Source organism: Periplaneta americana, chromosome 15, assembly GCF_040183065.1.
Source record: "Periplaneta americana isolate PAMFEO1 chromosome 15, P.americana_PAMFEO1_priV1, whole genome shotgun sequence".
In the NCBI taxonomy this organism is placed as follows: Eukaryota; Metazoa; Arthropoda; class Insecta; order Blattodea; family Blattidae; genus Periplaneta; species Periplaneta americana.
Genome location: NC_091131.1, coordinates 180004494 through 180021608, shown reverse-complemented (window position 1 = coordinate 180021608; position 17115 = coordinate 180004494). Strand labels below are relative to the sequence as shown.

Sequence of the window (17115 nt, the reverse complement as noted above, 5' to 3'; positions counted from 1 at the left end):
ACCAGTTTGGCCTAACAGATTCTTAACCGTTTGTTAACTTTAAATGTAGGATTTCAGGCCGTTAACTCATTTAACAAACAGTTAAACATGGTTAATAACACCACAGCTGTTCAGACAAAAGTTGTGAAAATAACATGTTATGTTTCTCTTTGAGGAATGTTTACAGTAAGGGCCGGTTTCACCAAGCTTCAGTAAATCAGTCCAAATGAAACATTAGCTAGTACTGAACATTAAAATATTTTCACGAGTACGTTTATATGTGCACTCTTCCCCTAGACTTCAAGCCGAGTAGCTATATGTGCCTCGTCGCGCTACTTACGTCATGACTCCTCGATGGAGTAGTCAGTAGCGAGTTGGATTGCTATGCCAGGGGCCCGTGTTCGATTCTCAGCGATAACTTTTTTTTTTTATTAATGTAACTAATTTTTATACATGTTACCTTTCTTCATTTTTTTAATTTTGTGTACTGGAACGAATTATTTCGCAACTCTGGCTCCACTAGGAGATCAATTTTCTTCTCGAAATAAAACAAAGATAAGCAAACAAATTAAAGAAAAATAAAATAAATACACATGTGGATCTAATACTTCATCCACATGCCATCGGCGTCTATCACTCCCTGGCATTTTCGGGGCATTGAGTCCACCAGATCTCGGAAATAGTTCTGGTCCTTAGCGAAATCTTTCCAGGTAGCCAGAACTTGATCCCAGAACTGATCTGGATTTTGAGGTGGGATGTCTCGATATTTGTCAATCCTCCTCTTTTTCATCCTTTTCCGTGAACAGTCTTTGAATGTTTATGGCAGTGTGCGCGGGGTGATTATCCAGCTGGAAAATAAAATTTCCATCGGAAAGGAAAACGATTATAAATTCCAAGAATCCAGCTCTTTCGCTTCTGTTTTAAAGTCAGTCCAAACATATCTTATTGCTAGCTATAATAAAATTCTAATAAATGAAAGTTAATATACCAATTAAGTTTTGTTATGTTTGAATGCACATTATGTATTAATTTACTAATATTTCTTAGGTACCGGTATGTAGTTATAATAATCACTTTCATGTCTTAAAATAAAACTCAGTTGTATGCTACTTAGTTGACTAGTTTCAGCTTTGTCTCAGCTGTTTTTATGATATTCTAACCTATGATCAGTTTCTTCTAAAATTTTGAGTACCGGTACCACGATCTTCGTGACGCGGTATCTTTTGTGAATTTTTGTGTCATTCAAATTTTCAAAATGATCGGTTTTTAAATGGTTAATATTATCTCCATTTGACTCTTAATTTTCGAGCAGTTCCAGATATAACAATTCTGCGTCGAAACGTTCTGCATTTTATATTGCAACTAATGAATAATTAAAAATTTAAAGACGGAAATTACTATCACTAAATTTAATGATAGTTTTACTGGTTCATTAGGCTAAAGATGCTTGGTGAGATATAAAAATGATTTAATGAACCAGTAAATAAATTAATTAATCATTAAAACCTTAATGAAGCTTTGTGAAACCGGCCATAAGACTGGTAATATATAATTTAAAAGATATTTTGGAATATTAATATAGGGAAGATAATCTTTATAAGTCAACTGATTATCATACTGACGCTTATTTCGATGCTGAGCTATTATCCATTTAATATTGAGGAAATGTGCGATCTTAACGTGGCAAGAAATTGAAGTCAGATCTGAATATCCTACAAACAGAAATAGGCCACTTGTTCCAATTCACCAGCTACTATTAACTCTAGATTCTATGTTACTGGCTCTTCAACTATAGCCGATGTCAATAGTACTTCAAAATACACAGTGAGTAAATAATAAAATGTTTCAGCAGCAATTGCTTCTTTAGGACGAAATTACATATAATTTATACATGGACCTGAATTAGAGAATTTTATATCATACGGAATTCTCCTCGGGGTTTTGTGTACAGTTGACTACACACATTCGTGTAATTATTGTCACCTGGTGGTCATAATGCTGAGATTTTTCTAAACAGAAATTCATATTTAGCATTATAAAATATAACCATACTTATAATAATTATTATTATTCAATAGTAGTCAATGCAACTTTCATTTATCAACTCTCTGTACTGTATGAATCATGGCTACTGTAACAGGTTACGATTTTACACATGTATCATGACTTACTCTAAAGTACAGAATTTAAATAATAATAGCAGCCAATAAGAAGTTGTCTTATATATGCAAAATCATTACCAACTGCTGTTGAGTAGTTAGAATAGTATTAACAACAGTTAAAGTTAAGTGTTGGTTATTTTAAACAAAATTATGTTGGAAAAATGAAAAACATCTTAACAAAACGTTTAAAATAAACCAGCTGTTAATTTAACATTTGTTAAGCCAAATTAAACATTACTTGGAGAAACTGGCCATAAGAATCATAACCAAAACCCTGCATTATTTAAGGTAAAACTAAAAAATTACTTAATATCTCACACTTTTTATTCTGTAGATGAATTCTTGACGTTTCACTGTACTGTGTAAATATTTTAGTACTATTAAATGGTAAACATATTGCATTGTATAATATGTTATTGTTATTAAGGTAGGCCTACCGGTATTAATTCTGTATATATTTCATATCCTGCATAGAATTGGAATATATCAGTCCCCTAACTGCCCATTGTGCAATTCAAACCAAGAAATGGATTCGGAACACCTCCATATATGGGCTTCAGTGGCTGGCAATGATAATATCTTTGAAAAATATTGGAGTGCAAGAGGTCAAATGACTTTATTGTCAAACGCATGGCATTAGAAAACAACAACATATATTTCGTATTTGCATTTTTATATGTTAAACGTAAGAATTGGATATGTTAGGCTATATTCTATGCTATAAAGCAACTGTAAGAATATTATGGAAAAAATTAATCTATCTGCCTGCCTGCCCGTCCATCTGTCTTCACCTTGATCGTCTCGTATTTTCTTTGTTCCTGTATTCCCCATTTTCTCCTTGTATTTTGAGGAAAAAAAGTTACATTTGTTCGTGCCAAATTTTCTCTTTAAAGGACAAAACTAAAATTCTTTCAAACATCTATTATCATAATACACTGCTCTCTTAAACTGACTGAGCATATTGGGAATTCAATCAATAACTTTCCCAAAATCGGCTATGAAAAGTTTCATATAAAACAGTGGATGATAAAATTAATGTGCATTAAATTGTGAATTATTTGAAAGAAACATCATATATTCTGTGTGACAATGTCATAAACTGTGAAGGAACGAAAGTATTTGCATATCATATGAAATATGAATTATCTACATACTGGTATCGAAATAATGGTCTTTATACATTGGGAGGAAAAAACAAAACAAGAAAAATATATCTTAGCATGCAGGCTTTCACGGCCGGTGTCTAGTTGAAACAGAGCTTCCGGGCTAAGATGCCGTGGTCTACTGGTGCTGACGTTACCAGACGTTTCGTCTACTTCTACGGCAGACATCTTCAGTGGTTAGGTATCCTCGGTCGAAGTCTTCTGCTCGGGATACCTGTAGCAACTGATGACATGACTGGTTGCTCGTCCTTATTTATAGCGCTGAGACTTGGTGTTCCGTTGTCGCGGCGGTCCGCGCCCGTCAGATCGTGACCTTGGACTGGCCGTGGCGTTGATTGGTCGCGGCGGCTCGCACCTGCTCGGTCCCGGTCCCGGTGGCCTTGGGCTGGTCGTGGCGCACAGTTGTTGCGGCGGTCCGCGCTCGCTAGAGTGCGGTGGCCTTGGGCTGGTTGTTGTGTTCCAATATCGTGGCGGACAGCACTCGCAGGATTTCGGTTTCCATCCGTCGTACCGTCGCTGTGCACAGGTTTTTGTACGAGTCCGTTTCAGGACAGGATGCCAGCAGTTGTTAAGTTTCAGACCCTCTTCTTTACGGTTGAAATTGTTTGGATGTTTATGGATTTCAACGAACGGAACTGCAGATTGGGACAGCTGGATAAATCTGCAGTGGCGGAACATGCGTTTCAGGATGGGAGGCACGACATACAGTTCCGAGAAACAGACATCCTCAGTAACACGTCCAATTACTTCCCCCGCCTATTCAGGGAAGTGATTGAAATCCATAAACATCCAAACAATTTCAACCGTAAAGAAGAGGGTCTGAAACTTAACAACTGCTGGCATCCTGTCCTGAAACGGACTCGTACAAAACCTGTGCACAGCGACGGTACGACGGATGGAAACCGAAATCCTGCGAGTGCTGTCCGCCACGATATTGGAACACAACAACCAGCCCAAGGCCACCGCAATCTAGCGAGCGAGGACCGCCGCAACAACTGTGCGCCACGACCAGCCCAAGGCCACCGGGACCGAGCAGGTGCGAGCCGCCGCGACCAATCAACACCACGGCCAGTCCAAGGTCACGATCTGACGGACGCGGACCGCCGCAACAACGGAACACCAAGTCTCGGCGCTTTAAATAAGGACGAGCAACCAGTCATGTCATCAGTTGCTACAGGTATCCCGAGCAGAAGACTTCGACCGAGGATACCTAACCACTGAAGATGTCTGCCGTAGAAGTAGACGAAACGTCTGGTAACGTCAGCACCAGTAGACCACGGCATCTTAGCCCGGAAGCTCTGTTTCAACAAGAAAAATATATATTTTCGCTGCCAAACACTTCACCATTTTATTTCATCACATACTTCTTAAGACATTCAACTTCTTATGTAGGGTTCCGAAACACTTAACAAGTATGAAAAATACGTTCGTTTGTATCCTGGCAGTAATATTAATGCAATTTTAACACACCAAAAAATGTTGTAAAGTGAGTTTTCAGTACATATCATCACAGCTTTAAAGAAACTATTGAAATAATGTCTATAAACTACAAACAAATATTATATGTAGGCTTCAGATAAACTAGGTTTGAAGATTATGGCTATAGAAACAATTGAGACAAGATACACACGTATGGAGTGTTGACAAATTTATACGGATGAATCTCTTATATCATATTCAAAGGTGCAGAAACTGGGATGAATATGTCCTACCTTTTCATTTTACTATTCTGTCAGAGAATATACAACAAATTTTTAAGTTACTGCTTTTTACATATTACTTACAAATGGCTTTTAGAGAACCTGGAGGTTCATTGCCGCCCTCACATAAGCATGCCATCAATCTCTATCCTGAGCAAGATTAATCCAGTCTCTACCATCATATCTCACCTCCTTCAAATCCATTTTAATGTTATCCCCCCATCTATGTCTCGGCCTCACCAAAGGTTTTTTCCCTCTGGTCTCACAACTAACACTCTATATGGATTTCTGTCTATTTACATATATGTTTGCAAAATCTCTTATATAGATTAAATAAATACAGTAACAAATATAAATGACACTGGGGAGGAAATTAAACGCAGAATAAATATGGGAAATGCCTGTTAATATATTCGGTTGAGAAGCTTTTGTCATATAGTATGCTGTCAAAAAATCTGAAAGTTAGAATTTATGAAGAGTTATATTACCGGTTGTTCTGTATGGCTGTGAAACTTGGACTCTCATTTTGAGAGAGGAACATAGATTAAGGGTGTTTGAGAATAAGGTTCTTAGGAAAATATTTGGGGTGAAGAGGGATGAAGTTACAGGAGAATGGAGAAAGTTACACAACGCAGAGCTGCACGCATTGTATTCTTCACCTGACATAATCAGCAACATTAAATCCAGACGTTTGAGATGGGCAGGGCATGTATCACATATGGGCGAATCAGAAATGCATATAGAGTGTTAGTTGGGAGACCGGAGGGAAAAAGACCTTTGGGTAGGCCGAGACGTATATGGGAAGATAATATTAAAATGGATTTGAGGGAGGTGGGATATGATGATAGAGACTGGATTAATCTTGCTCAGGATAGGGACCAATGGCGGGCTTATGTGAGGGTGGCAATGAACCTCCAGGTTCCTTAAAAGCCAGTAAGTAAGTAAGAAAGAGTAAATAAATTCTAATTATCAGATTGAAGGGCAGCCATACAGACTATAATCTTACAACAGATCACGAAAAAGGCTAAAATAGCCTACAAGATTTAAAAAAGATGCGTTATCTAACTAAACTACAGAAAAAAAATAGTTGTTTCCTTCCCATTGTGACATGAAAGAAATGAAACAGTAGACTTTTGGCTAAAGAGAAAACTGAAATTTTACAACAATTCAATAACAATTATTCTGTAAAACAACTAATCAGAAGTAAATTCAGATCTGCCCAAAACAATAAAATTTGGATGGAGCAAATGATACTACCAGGAAATTTTGAATGGTTAACCCCAAGATAATCCCTCAAGGGCCTCATAAATCAGGTTGATAACAAGTCATGTCACGATTGTTTGACAAGCCACCTGCACAGGATAGGAATTTCTTATACATCAGCCCGTGTATTGTGTGATGCAAATGAAGAAATGAACGTGAAACATGTCCAGGGATGCAAAGCATTGCTAGAACAAGATAACATCATAGAAAAATATTGGAGTGCAAGACAGCGATTGACTTATTGTCAAGTGCCTAGACACTGGACCAACAACAATATATCACCTGTACAATATAAGTACAACATTCGTATTTGAAAATATGTAACATTCTGAAAAGTAAACATTACACTACAACCAGATGAAGCTCATGCTGTAAACCTGCTGCATTCCTATGTGGGCTGTACTTTATAATTTGGGTGCGCAACTTGAATAAAATCGATTAGGCAAGTTACACATCGGGTGATGCAAGAAACATGATGCATGGCACATGGAGCGTGACACATAACGCCATGTTATTTGATGTAATGAGTCGTTCAGTATGGAGTCATCAGATGATGAAGATCTCCTGCTATAGGCAATAATAAGAATGTGAAGATAAAGGTGTAGGTTTTGGATTCATTGGTTGAAAATCGTGGTGCTTGTAATGTTTTATTGGTAGAGTTAGCACAGCATCCAGATAAATTCACAGAATATTACAGAATGTCGAAAGAATTATTTGAAGATGCGACAAATTGTGAATATTCCTAATAGATGGAAAACATGTATGAGCATTACACAAGCACATGGAATTTTCACTCTGATTTCTGTTGAAGACTTGGGTAGAAATAGTATTGGTGCTATGGTTGCCAACTGTTTTTGAAGAAAATATGGGAGACTAAGTGGTCTACAATATTTCACCTAAAAAATTGAAAAATTATTCAATTCAGTTAGCGGCACTAAAAACAATTTTATTCTACATTTTGGCAGTTAGGCTTAAATTAAAGTATTTTGAGATATTTTACCTAGCGTAATAGTTTCAAACAAATTGTAAAAATTTCCTACATGAGTAATTGAAGTTGACTGTGATTTGCAGTTCTGATTTGATTAAAGTGTCGCGCTCCTTTTTCGGACATCTGAGGATTGCGAGACTTCATATGTGAGTATAGGTATATCAATGTTAACAAGCTTGTTAAAATTGGCCATAAAGTCATTTAAATATGTGCTCCTGCATATATGACTTACCAGTGTATGTCTAAAATGCAGGTAGCAGGCCATTGATGATATAATGAGGAGAGTTTGGCTGGCACCGTGGATTGTGTCCCGGCATAGCTCAGTTGGAAAGAGCGCTCAGCACGCAGAGTTGAGAGGTCCTGGGTTCGATTCCCGGTGCTAGAACGAATTTTTCTCAAAATTAATAGGTATCTACATGTTGACTACTAACAAAAAATAGTAGTCTCGATTATTTAATGCGGTTGGCGAGACCTCATATATGAATGTATGTATATATATGTTCACTTACTGTTCATAAAAGAAAACACTCTTTGTATAAGCTTAGCTGCACATTTCAGTCCATCTCTGGAACAACAGAATCCATCATATAAATCACCTTCAACTATGTGAAAATTAAATGTTTCAATTAATTTTTACATTATGTAAAAATAAGGTACAAAAAGGCTCAAAGAGAAGAGAAATGCGGAAGTCGGGAGACTGTTAAAAATTGGATGGTGCTGTATGTTCAAAAATGGGCAAACCAATGTCCATGATGAAGAGAGAAGTGGTCGACCGAGTATCGTGAATGCAGATCTGATTCGTTTGGTTGACGAAAAGGTTAGAGCAAACCGCAGATTTCCCATGTCAGAGCTGAGTGGGGATTTTCCACAGTTTAGTCGTACTCTTCTGTACAAAATGATTACCAAAGATTTGGGCTACTGGAAACTTTCTGCCAGATAAGTGCCTAAACTTCTTTCTGAGGAACAAAAGGCTCAGCGAATGGGAGCAGCACTGTCCTTTCTTGAGCGTTACAAAAGAGAAGGCGATGCTTTTCTCGATCAGATTGTGACAGGAGATGAGACTTGGGTGCGTATGTGAATGCAGAAACAAAGCTTCAATCAATGCAGTGGGACCATACTCACTCCCCGAAAAAACCCACAAAGTGTCGTCAAACACTTTCCACGAGGAAACCTATGGCAACTGTGTTCTGGGACAGAAAAGGAATTTTGCTAGTGGAGTTCTTGGAGAGGAATGCCACAATTAACGCTGAGTGTTACTGTAACACACTAACAAACTTGAAAAGGGCCATTCAAAACAAACGTCGTGGCATGTTGAGCTCTGGGGTGATTTTCCTGCATGGCAACGCCCGGCTGCATACAGTGCGTCGTAATGCGACCAAACTGCAAGAGTTCAACTGGGAAGTATTGGATCATCCTCCCTATAGCCCAGATTTGGTGCCTAGCGATTACCATCTCTTCATGCATATGAAGACGTGGCTTGGCTCGAAGTGCTTTGACGATGACGAAGAGTTGAAAACCAGCGTCGTAAGTTGGCCGAATTCTACGATTGCAGAATTTCAAAGCTCGTCAAACGCTATGACAAGTGTCTCAATGTGACTGGGAACTGTGTGGAAAAATAAATTAGAGTGTACAATTTCAAACGTATTGTAACCCAATTCTGTAACGTCATTCACAGGTTTGTAAGAAATAAACGGTTACTTTATGAATAGCCCTCGTAGAACAAAGATACATATTGTTTGCGTAGGCTTCCACGGCTGGTGTACATGGTGTGTGGATAAGCTTCAGGGCTTCTACCGCGTTGTCTTGGTGTTATTGGCTGACGTTTCGACTGCTGTGTTGTGGTCATCTTCAGAGCAGTTGTTGGATGCTCTGCTCTGAAGATGACCACAACACAGCAGTCGAAACGTCAGCCAATAACACCAAGACAACGCGGTAGAAGCCCTAAAGCTTATCCACACACCAAAGATACATATTGCTTTTTATATAAAAACATTCTAGCATCCCCAGAAAGAGTAAGTTACATACTCGTGCTCAGAGGGCATTCCACATAACGTTAAGATATTTTATGAAATACTATAACAGAGTAAAAAATAAAAAAAATAAAAAAGAACAAGAAAAAACATATCACAATAATTTAACTTTAAATTTTCTCTCTACACAGCAATTTTTAATTTAATTTTTTAAATAAGGAGCATTAGTAAATTGTATATTTGGGAATTTAGCTATTAAGGTATGTTATAAAGCCTTGGACCGAAGTTGCTACTGTGATTATATGCTACAGCTGTGATACATTTAGGTTCTGTTAAGCATAATATATGTTTTCTGATCTTTTGGTTTTATATTTGTCAGTGATGTCAAAGCAAGCGCATTTTTCTGACCTTGACGTCATGCACAGGCATCAAGCGCTAAGTATGGAAAGAGGAAGGATTGTGTACATAAGTAAGCAGCCTGTAGGATTAAGAAAACAGTGGTGCACAAACTTCAAACAGAACGTGACATTTTATGTCGTTATTTTTATATGGCTTCTTTCTGTTTGATATTATCTACATTGTCTGTAAAACAAAAGTACTAATACCAATTTCTTAATATTGCAGTTGTGTTTTAAATGTTAATAACATAATAAAGAGATAAGAAGGAATATTCTCATAAATTCCATAGTAGTACAACTATCCTGTACTAAATGGATGAAACACATCATTCATAAAGAAAGTGATATCCCAAAAAAAGAGATTGGGTATGACATGACAAGTGTAATTGATTAAGTGTAACTAATATTCCGTAACAAAACTCTTATCGCATTATGCTTTTAAGGTGCTATTGGTGAGCAACTTCCTATCATCAGAATATTAAATTATTTTCTCGAAATGTGCTGAAGCTATAGAGCTGACATTTTTACAATACATGGGGACGCATCTTTTGCTTATGATGTAACAGTAGTTGCTCTGTTAATAATTCATTTCCATGCGAATATTTTCAAAACTTTCAATACACTATCTTCAGTAATATGCATTTACGGTATATTAAATTAACGAAAACATTCTGTAAGGCTACTAAATAAATAGGCCTATATCTGAAAATTTCAGTTTTCTATAAAGAAAGTTGAGAAAATATTTCTTTTGAACAATCAAACTTGTGAAAAGTGAACATTGAAATTAAAACTTACATTCTTATAATGCACTTATAGGCCCTACTTCCAGACAAATCTAAAAATTAACATGGATACAGTTATAATAAGTTCTCTTCCCTTTATCTATTGAATCAGTGCTGGCCATCCCTGAACATAGCTCGACCAAGTGGCATATGCGACCTCTTTCTTCTGTCTCTTTCCTTTCAGCTGTAAAGTGCTCAGGGTCTCCTGAGCTCTAAAGCGCGCGCTTGCTCCTGTGGGCATCAATTGAAATCACTGATTTATGTGAATATAAATTAAATATATTTCGGTTTTTATGTACGAAATTCAATAATACATTGTTATAAATTTAATGGAAGTCAAATATTTTAAATCCTGAATACAACAGTTCTGAAGGGAAATCAAGAGTTTATTAAGGCATAATTGTATTATTCTTTTTTGTAGCAGAATTATTGGCATGAGGGAGGTACTATTAGCATTGTATTAACTTCGTACTTTCTTAAACATCAACCATAGTACACCAACTATTTACTTTTCTTACACATACTGCTACCACCACCATCATTAAAAATTTTCATCAACACTTCAACCATTAAAGCTTCATTATACTACTCAGATTGCTCTCTGCAATTTGTTTAGTTGGTTATTTAACGACCCTGTATTAACTACTAGGATATTTGGCATTGATTGTATTGGTAATAGCGTGATGGTATTTGGCAAGATGAGGCCGAGAGTTCACCATAGATTACCTGACATTCGCATTCGTCTTATGGTTGGAGAAAACCTCGGAAAAAACTACCAGTAATGAGCACAAGCTGGAATCTAACCCATGCCCAAGTGCAACTTTGGATCAGCAGGATCCTTGTCCTTGTAAGCTTTTTATTTGTTATACACATTAATGGTAACATTTTCACAATTCACTTTTTTGCTTTAAAAAGCTAACAATTATTGTGTCTACTTACTGATTGATGTCCACGTTTTTCTTCAGTGATACCGTACACCGCAGCATAGAATAATGAATCCACAGAGAACTTGATTTCTTCTTTTCACTTTTCATTGAAAAATATTCCAGCATAAACTTTTCAGAAATATTCTCTACTTTTTTTTTTACACCACTCTTCAAACTTCTTATATTCCTCTTCATACCTCTGTCACGATTTTGTTGGAATTAATAAATCAGTACAGCTGTTAATGCAATACCATTGACACTTATATTTATAAATAGTCATGGTGACAGTACCGACAATAATAACATTCTTCAAATGTTTCTTGTACATGGCCCTCTATATGAATCGATCACCTACAAAGCAAATGTATATAGCTTCAAATGTTTCTCGTACAAGGCCCTCTATATGAATCGATCACCTACAAAGCAAATGTATATAGCTGGCAATAAAAATTTTACATTTAGACAATATTCAATTTTACATTATTTTTTTTATCAAAGCAGATGAAACTTTGTACGGTACACATGTCGTAACTTCATATTACAATAGTAGACTGGTTATCAACTCGGCCTGCAGCCTTGTTTGGTGTGTTTTGTGCATTTATAATCGTTAGTTGAGTGTTTAGTTTTGTGTTGTGGGTTTATATTCGTTTGCTGAGTGTCTCATTTACACAGAAACATTTACATAGACCTAAAAATAGTGAAATAAGTATAGTTGTAGTGTTCTGTTTATTTATAGTTGTTATATTTAGTTGGATAAGTTGTCAATTATGCCTAAGAAGAAAAGTATTAGATCTGTTCTGCTCTGCTCTGAATGAAAGAAGATGGGGTCCTAAAACAGTGAAACAAATTGAGAAAACATTCTCGTTTTTCATGAAATTGTAGCTTAATGTAGGTGTTCGAAGTGACCACCATCAGCATCCAAACACTATTGATGCCGCCGAACTGCTCCACGAACTAAGTTCTGTAATGTGTCCAGTGTCATAGCTGCACATGACGTTAAATTTTGATTTGTTCTCGTAGCACATCCAGTGTAGCTGGCGTTTCCCAATAAACAACATCCTTTAGGGTCCCCCATATGTAGAAATTGGTGTTAGGTCTGGGGACTGTGCTGCATACTCGACAGCACCTCTTCGACCTATCCATTAAGCTACAATTTCCCCGAAAATGAGAATTTTATCTGAATTTGTTCTTAAGTTATTTATAAACAAACAGTGTATACTTTTTTTGGGCTAATCTGTATTTTAAGTCATGTTATGTTACATTAAAATTAAATTTCAAATCAAAATTCTGAAGAAATTTTAAGAAAACAGTAATAATAAATCTTGGTCAGTATTACTTACTGAAAAAGAATATATAAGGTATCTGATTCTTTTCGACATGATTCAGTAGCAAAATTTCGGATGCTAACTGGTCATGACTGTTTGCAGCACCCTGTTTAAAATTGAAATTTTTTGTTCACCAAAATGCATCCTGTGTAATCTAGAAGACTCTTTGATGAATCAAGAACATTTACGAAAATGTCCAGCTTTGGCATCAGATTTTTTGGATTCGGACTCTAAATTATACTGCAAAGTTAGAAGGTGAATGGAGAACTTCCAAGTGTCTGGGCAATAGATACTGCTGCTGCTACTATGTTACATTAAACCAAGTTTTATTTAATTTCCATTTCGACATGTACAAAACACAGTTCTGAATTCATTTATGCTTTAGATTGCATTAATGCAATTTCTCCAAAGTATCATTTGTCTCTACTTGGCAATGCATAAACAATGTCACATTACAAAAATTCTGCTAACAAGTTTGGAGTTAGACCTTCTATATAACCCTAAATTATATGTGTTTTTTAGGTTTTCACAGTGAATGTGATTTGGATATTGCACTATGTCCTGGAGCTAACATTTCTAACGTTTCGAAACTACATACAGGTTCCATGATCAGGGCAGATAGCCTAGATAAGGCCAGACAGTTCGCCTACTCTGCTGGGCATGTAGCGCCTGGCCGTTCCACGTGCTGAGCTCAAATGACAAATTCTGAGGGGAATATCTGTCAGTGACTAAGCTCTTAAGAGGCTTTTGAGGCTCATATAGCCTACCGGTACATATATATTCTTATATGAGGTCTCGCCATCCTCATTGAATAATCAATGAATCGATTCCAGGTGCTGGAACGAATTTTTCTCAAATTAATAGATATTTACAGTATAGCTATCAGAATGCTGCATTGGAGTTAAATCGCTTGCTTGAACTTGGTCGAGTGTCGCACCCTTGAGTGAGGTAAGATCGGTCGTGATACGCTCGTAATAAATAGAAGCACAGTACAAGGTCACCTCACCAACATGTCTTATCTTGTATGGAAGGCGGCAAATAAGATACACATATGTTTTGCTCACACAGTAAAAATAAGGCTTTATTTTCTGCGTTTATGACAAACGTTTAATGGAACAGTCAGTGGAACGTACCAAAACAGGAACATGAAGTTATAAATAGAATAGTATGAAAAACTTCGATATACAGTTATTATTGCTAATTCATAATTATTCAGTATTTGATTTACCACATATATAATTTGATAGGTCCATACATAGATGACTGAACGAATTGAGCAAAGATACTGCATCAAATGTTGTCTAAAGCTTGGTGATTCTCAAAGTCAAACAATTCGTAAGATTCAGCAGGTGTTTGGGGAAGATGTGATGGGTGTAACACAAATTATGGAGTGGTTCAACCGACTCAAAGATGGCCGCACATCAGCGGAGAGTGAGCAGCATTGTGGCAGGCCCCAAACTGTTCGGAGTGGAGCCGTTGTTGAGAGGGTGCGAAATTTGGTGATGGCAGATCGTCGTTTGACCGTGCGGGAGATTGCCGAAGAGATTGGAGTGAGTAAAGATTCTGCACATGCAATTTTGCGTGATGATTTGAACATGAACCGAGTGGCTGCGAAATTCGTGCCCAAGTTGTTGTCCCCGGAACAAAAAGACCTCCGTCGTGACGTTGCACAGGACCTTCTGGACACCGCCAACACTGATCCTGGGTTTCTGAACATCGTGATAACTGGAGATGAGTCATGGGTGTACGGGTACGACCCAGAAACAAAAAGACAGTCGTCGCAATGGAAGCATCCCGAGTCTCCAAGGCCGAAGAAAGCGCAGCAGGTGCGAAGCAAAATCAAGGTGATGCTGACTGTTTTCTTTGATGTCCGTGGAATTGTGCATCACGAATACGCACCGGAAGGACAAACGGTGACAAAGGAGTACTATCACGATGTTCTCCGGCGACTCCGTGATGCAGTTCGGTGCAAAAGACCAGACATGTGGACGGCGAACAACTGGCACTTGCATCACGACAACGCCCCCGCACATTCATCCCAATTGATCCACACTTTCTTGGCCAAACATGGAATTACAACCGTTCGCCAACCTCCCTACTCTCCAGACCTGGCTCCTTGCGACTTCTGGTTGTTTCCAAAATTGAAGACACCATTGAAAGGATTCCGTTTTGAGAGTAGAGAAGAGATAATGCGGAACGCGACGACGGAGCTGAACACCATTCCAAAAGAAGACTTCCAGAGGTGTTTCCGGCAGTGGAAGGATCGATGGGCTAAGTGTGTGCAAGCACAAGGGGCCTACTTTGAAGGGGATTAGGGTCCCAACCCCGTCAGGTGTTTGAAATATTTTTTCTGGCTAAAGGTCGGATACTTTTTAGACAGGCCTCGTATACTTAATACACAATTACAGTTCAATACCCACACATTATTCGACATCATGATACATAGCACACAAACAAACACCCCCACCATAGGAGCAACTCACCCCCACCCCTACAACTGACGAATGCAAATGGCAGTATGCAAGATCAACAGGAACATCAGTAGTTCGTAGGATACTGAAGATGATGCAGAACCGGCATCAAAACGGGCTGTCTGTCTAAGGTACATAATCTTTTTAAAAAATTTTAACACTTTTAACGTGTATTTAAACAATTATAAATTTGTTAAACAAAGTGTTAACATGAACCAGAATCAATGACATTAAAAGTAGCTCGTGATTCAGCCAGAAAACAAGCAGAAGAGAACAGTAATAGAGACAATTTTATAGACTGGAAGCTTGTAAAGTGGCCACATTTAAGAAAGAAGTACTCTCAGCCAAAAGGCAAAGTTTTAACAATTTCATCTCTAAAATGGTCTATAGAAAAGATGGTATAAAAGCTTACCCGAATTTATATCTAATATCACAAACAGTAATCCACCAAGTAACTCACTTATAATTTACAAAAATACACAACTAACAGACCCCCAGGTTATTGAAAATGCCTTTCTAAGTACATATGCAATAATACATAGAATCACAACAACTCACAAAAAGTTAGAAAAAAGCATGAAAAAAATATGAAGGTGAACAGAAGAAGTGTGTTTGCATGAACACAAGAGAAGTGTTTGTTGCTAGTTTCACAATCCATGAACTAGATGCAGCTATTGGGACTCTTAAATGCAATGAAGTCTCTGGTCCAGATTTAATTCATTCAGAATTTATCAAGAACTTTGGAGACAAGTCTTAAAAACCATACTGAACGTTTTACAGTACCAGGATCTGCTAACTGAAAAAGAAAACCATTACCAGTATTATACCCATTTTGAAGAAAGGTAAAACTTCATCTAATATTAATAACTACAGACCTATTTCTCTGACAAGCCAGATATGGAAAATATGGAAAGAATGATTGCTGCACATCTCAATTCGTTCCTTGAATCCAACAACTTGTTTTCAAAATAGCTATCTGGGTTTATACAATACCACTCACCCAGTGGTGATATTCAAAAAGTTTAACAATCAGTTCTCTCGTGTATGTTAAACTTATACAGTATATGCCCATGGTAATTCCAAATATTACCTAGAAATATTTTAACAACCGGTTCGTCAATACTGGTGCAAGCTGGCCGAATATCACCACTGCACTCACCTAACGAACAAGTTGTTTATTTCAGTCAGAGTGTTAAAAAAGCCATGAACAAAAAAGAACAGACTGCAGTTGTTCATATTTAAAAAAAATTTCTTGAGTTGTCAGATTTCTGTCATCACTTACTTTTTAGTTTCACAAAAATTAGACTTCAACAAACAAAATTTGATAACACAATCTCAAGGGAAAAAATGGAACTCTCAGCATCATAATCCACAGTTAATTCCCAATTTACCGCGCAAATCGTCTGTAATTGCATTTAGATTGGCAACAGGCCATGACTGTTTGGCCAAGCACCTGCATAGAATTGCACTATATCAATCCCCTAACTGCTCATTGTGCAATTCAAATCAAGAAATGGATTCTGAACACCTCAAAATCTGTGCTTCAGTGGCTGACCATGACAATATCTTTGAAAAATATTGGAGTGCAAGAGGTTAAATGACTTTATTGTCAAACACCTGGCATGAGAAAACAACAACTTACTTACAAATGGCTTTTAAGGAACCCGGAGGTTCATTGCTGCCCTCACATAAGCCCGCCATCGATCCCTATCCTGAACAAGATTAATCCAGTCTCTACCATCATATCCCACCTCCCTCAAATCCATTTTTTATATTATCGTCCCATCTATGTCTCGGTCTCCCCAAAGATCTTTCTCTCTCCAGCCTCCGAAATAACACTCTATATGCATTTCTGGGTTCGCTCATACGTGCTACATAGCCTGCTCATCTCAAACGTCTGGATTTAATATTCCTAATTATGTCACATTATCAATATTCCCTTCAGGTAAAAATTAATTATGATTACATTAGTAATTCAAATTATTATA

At 37.3% G+C, this 17115-nt stretch overlaps 1 protein-coding gene across 5 annotated transcripts in view; it reads right to left on the bottom strand.

Annotated features, from left to right (window-relative positions):
• LOC138715562 (uncharacterized) overlaps positions 1 to 17115 on the bottom strand; it is a 77111-nt gene that overhangs the window by 30182 nt on the left and 29814 nt on the right. The window contains exons 4-5 of one of the 5 annotated variants that reach the window (XR_011336453.1): positions 7765 to 7820; positions 7488 to 7634 (exon numbers count right to left, since the gene is read on the bottom strand). The exons of the other annotated variants lie outside the window; for them this stretch is intronic. The gene's annotated coding sequence lies outside the window, so the exon portion shown is untranslated. The remainder of the gene's footprint in view (positions 1 to 7487; positions 7635 to 7764; positions 7821 to 17115) is intronic. 5 annotated transcript variants of the gene reach the window in all.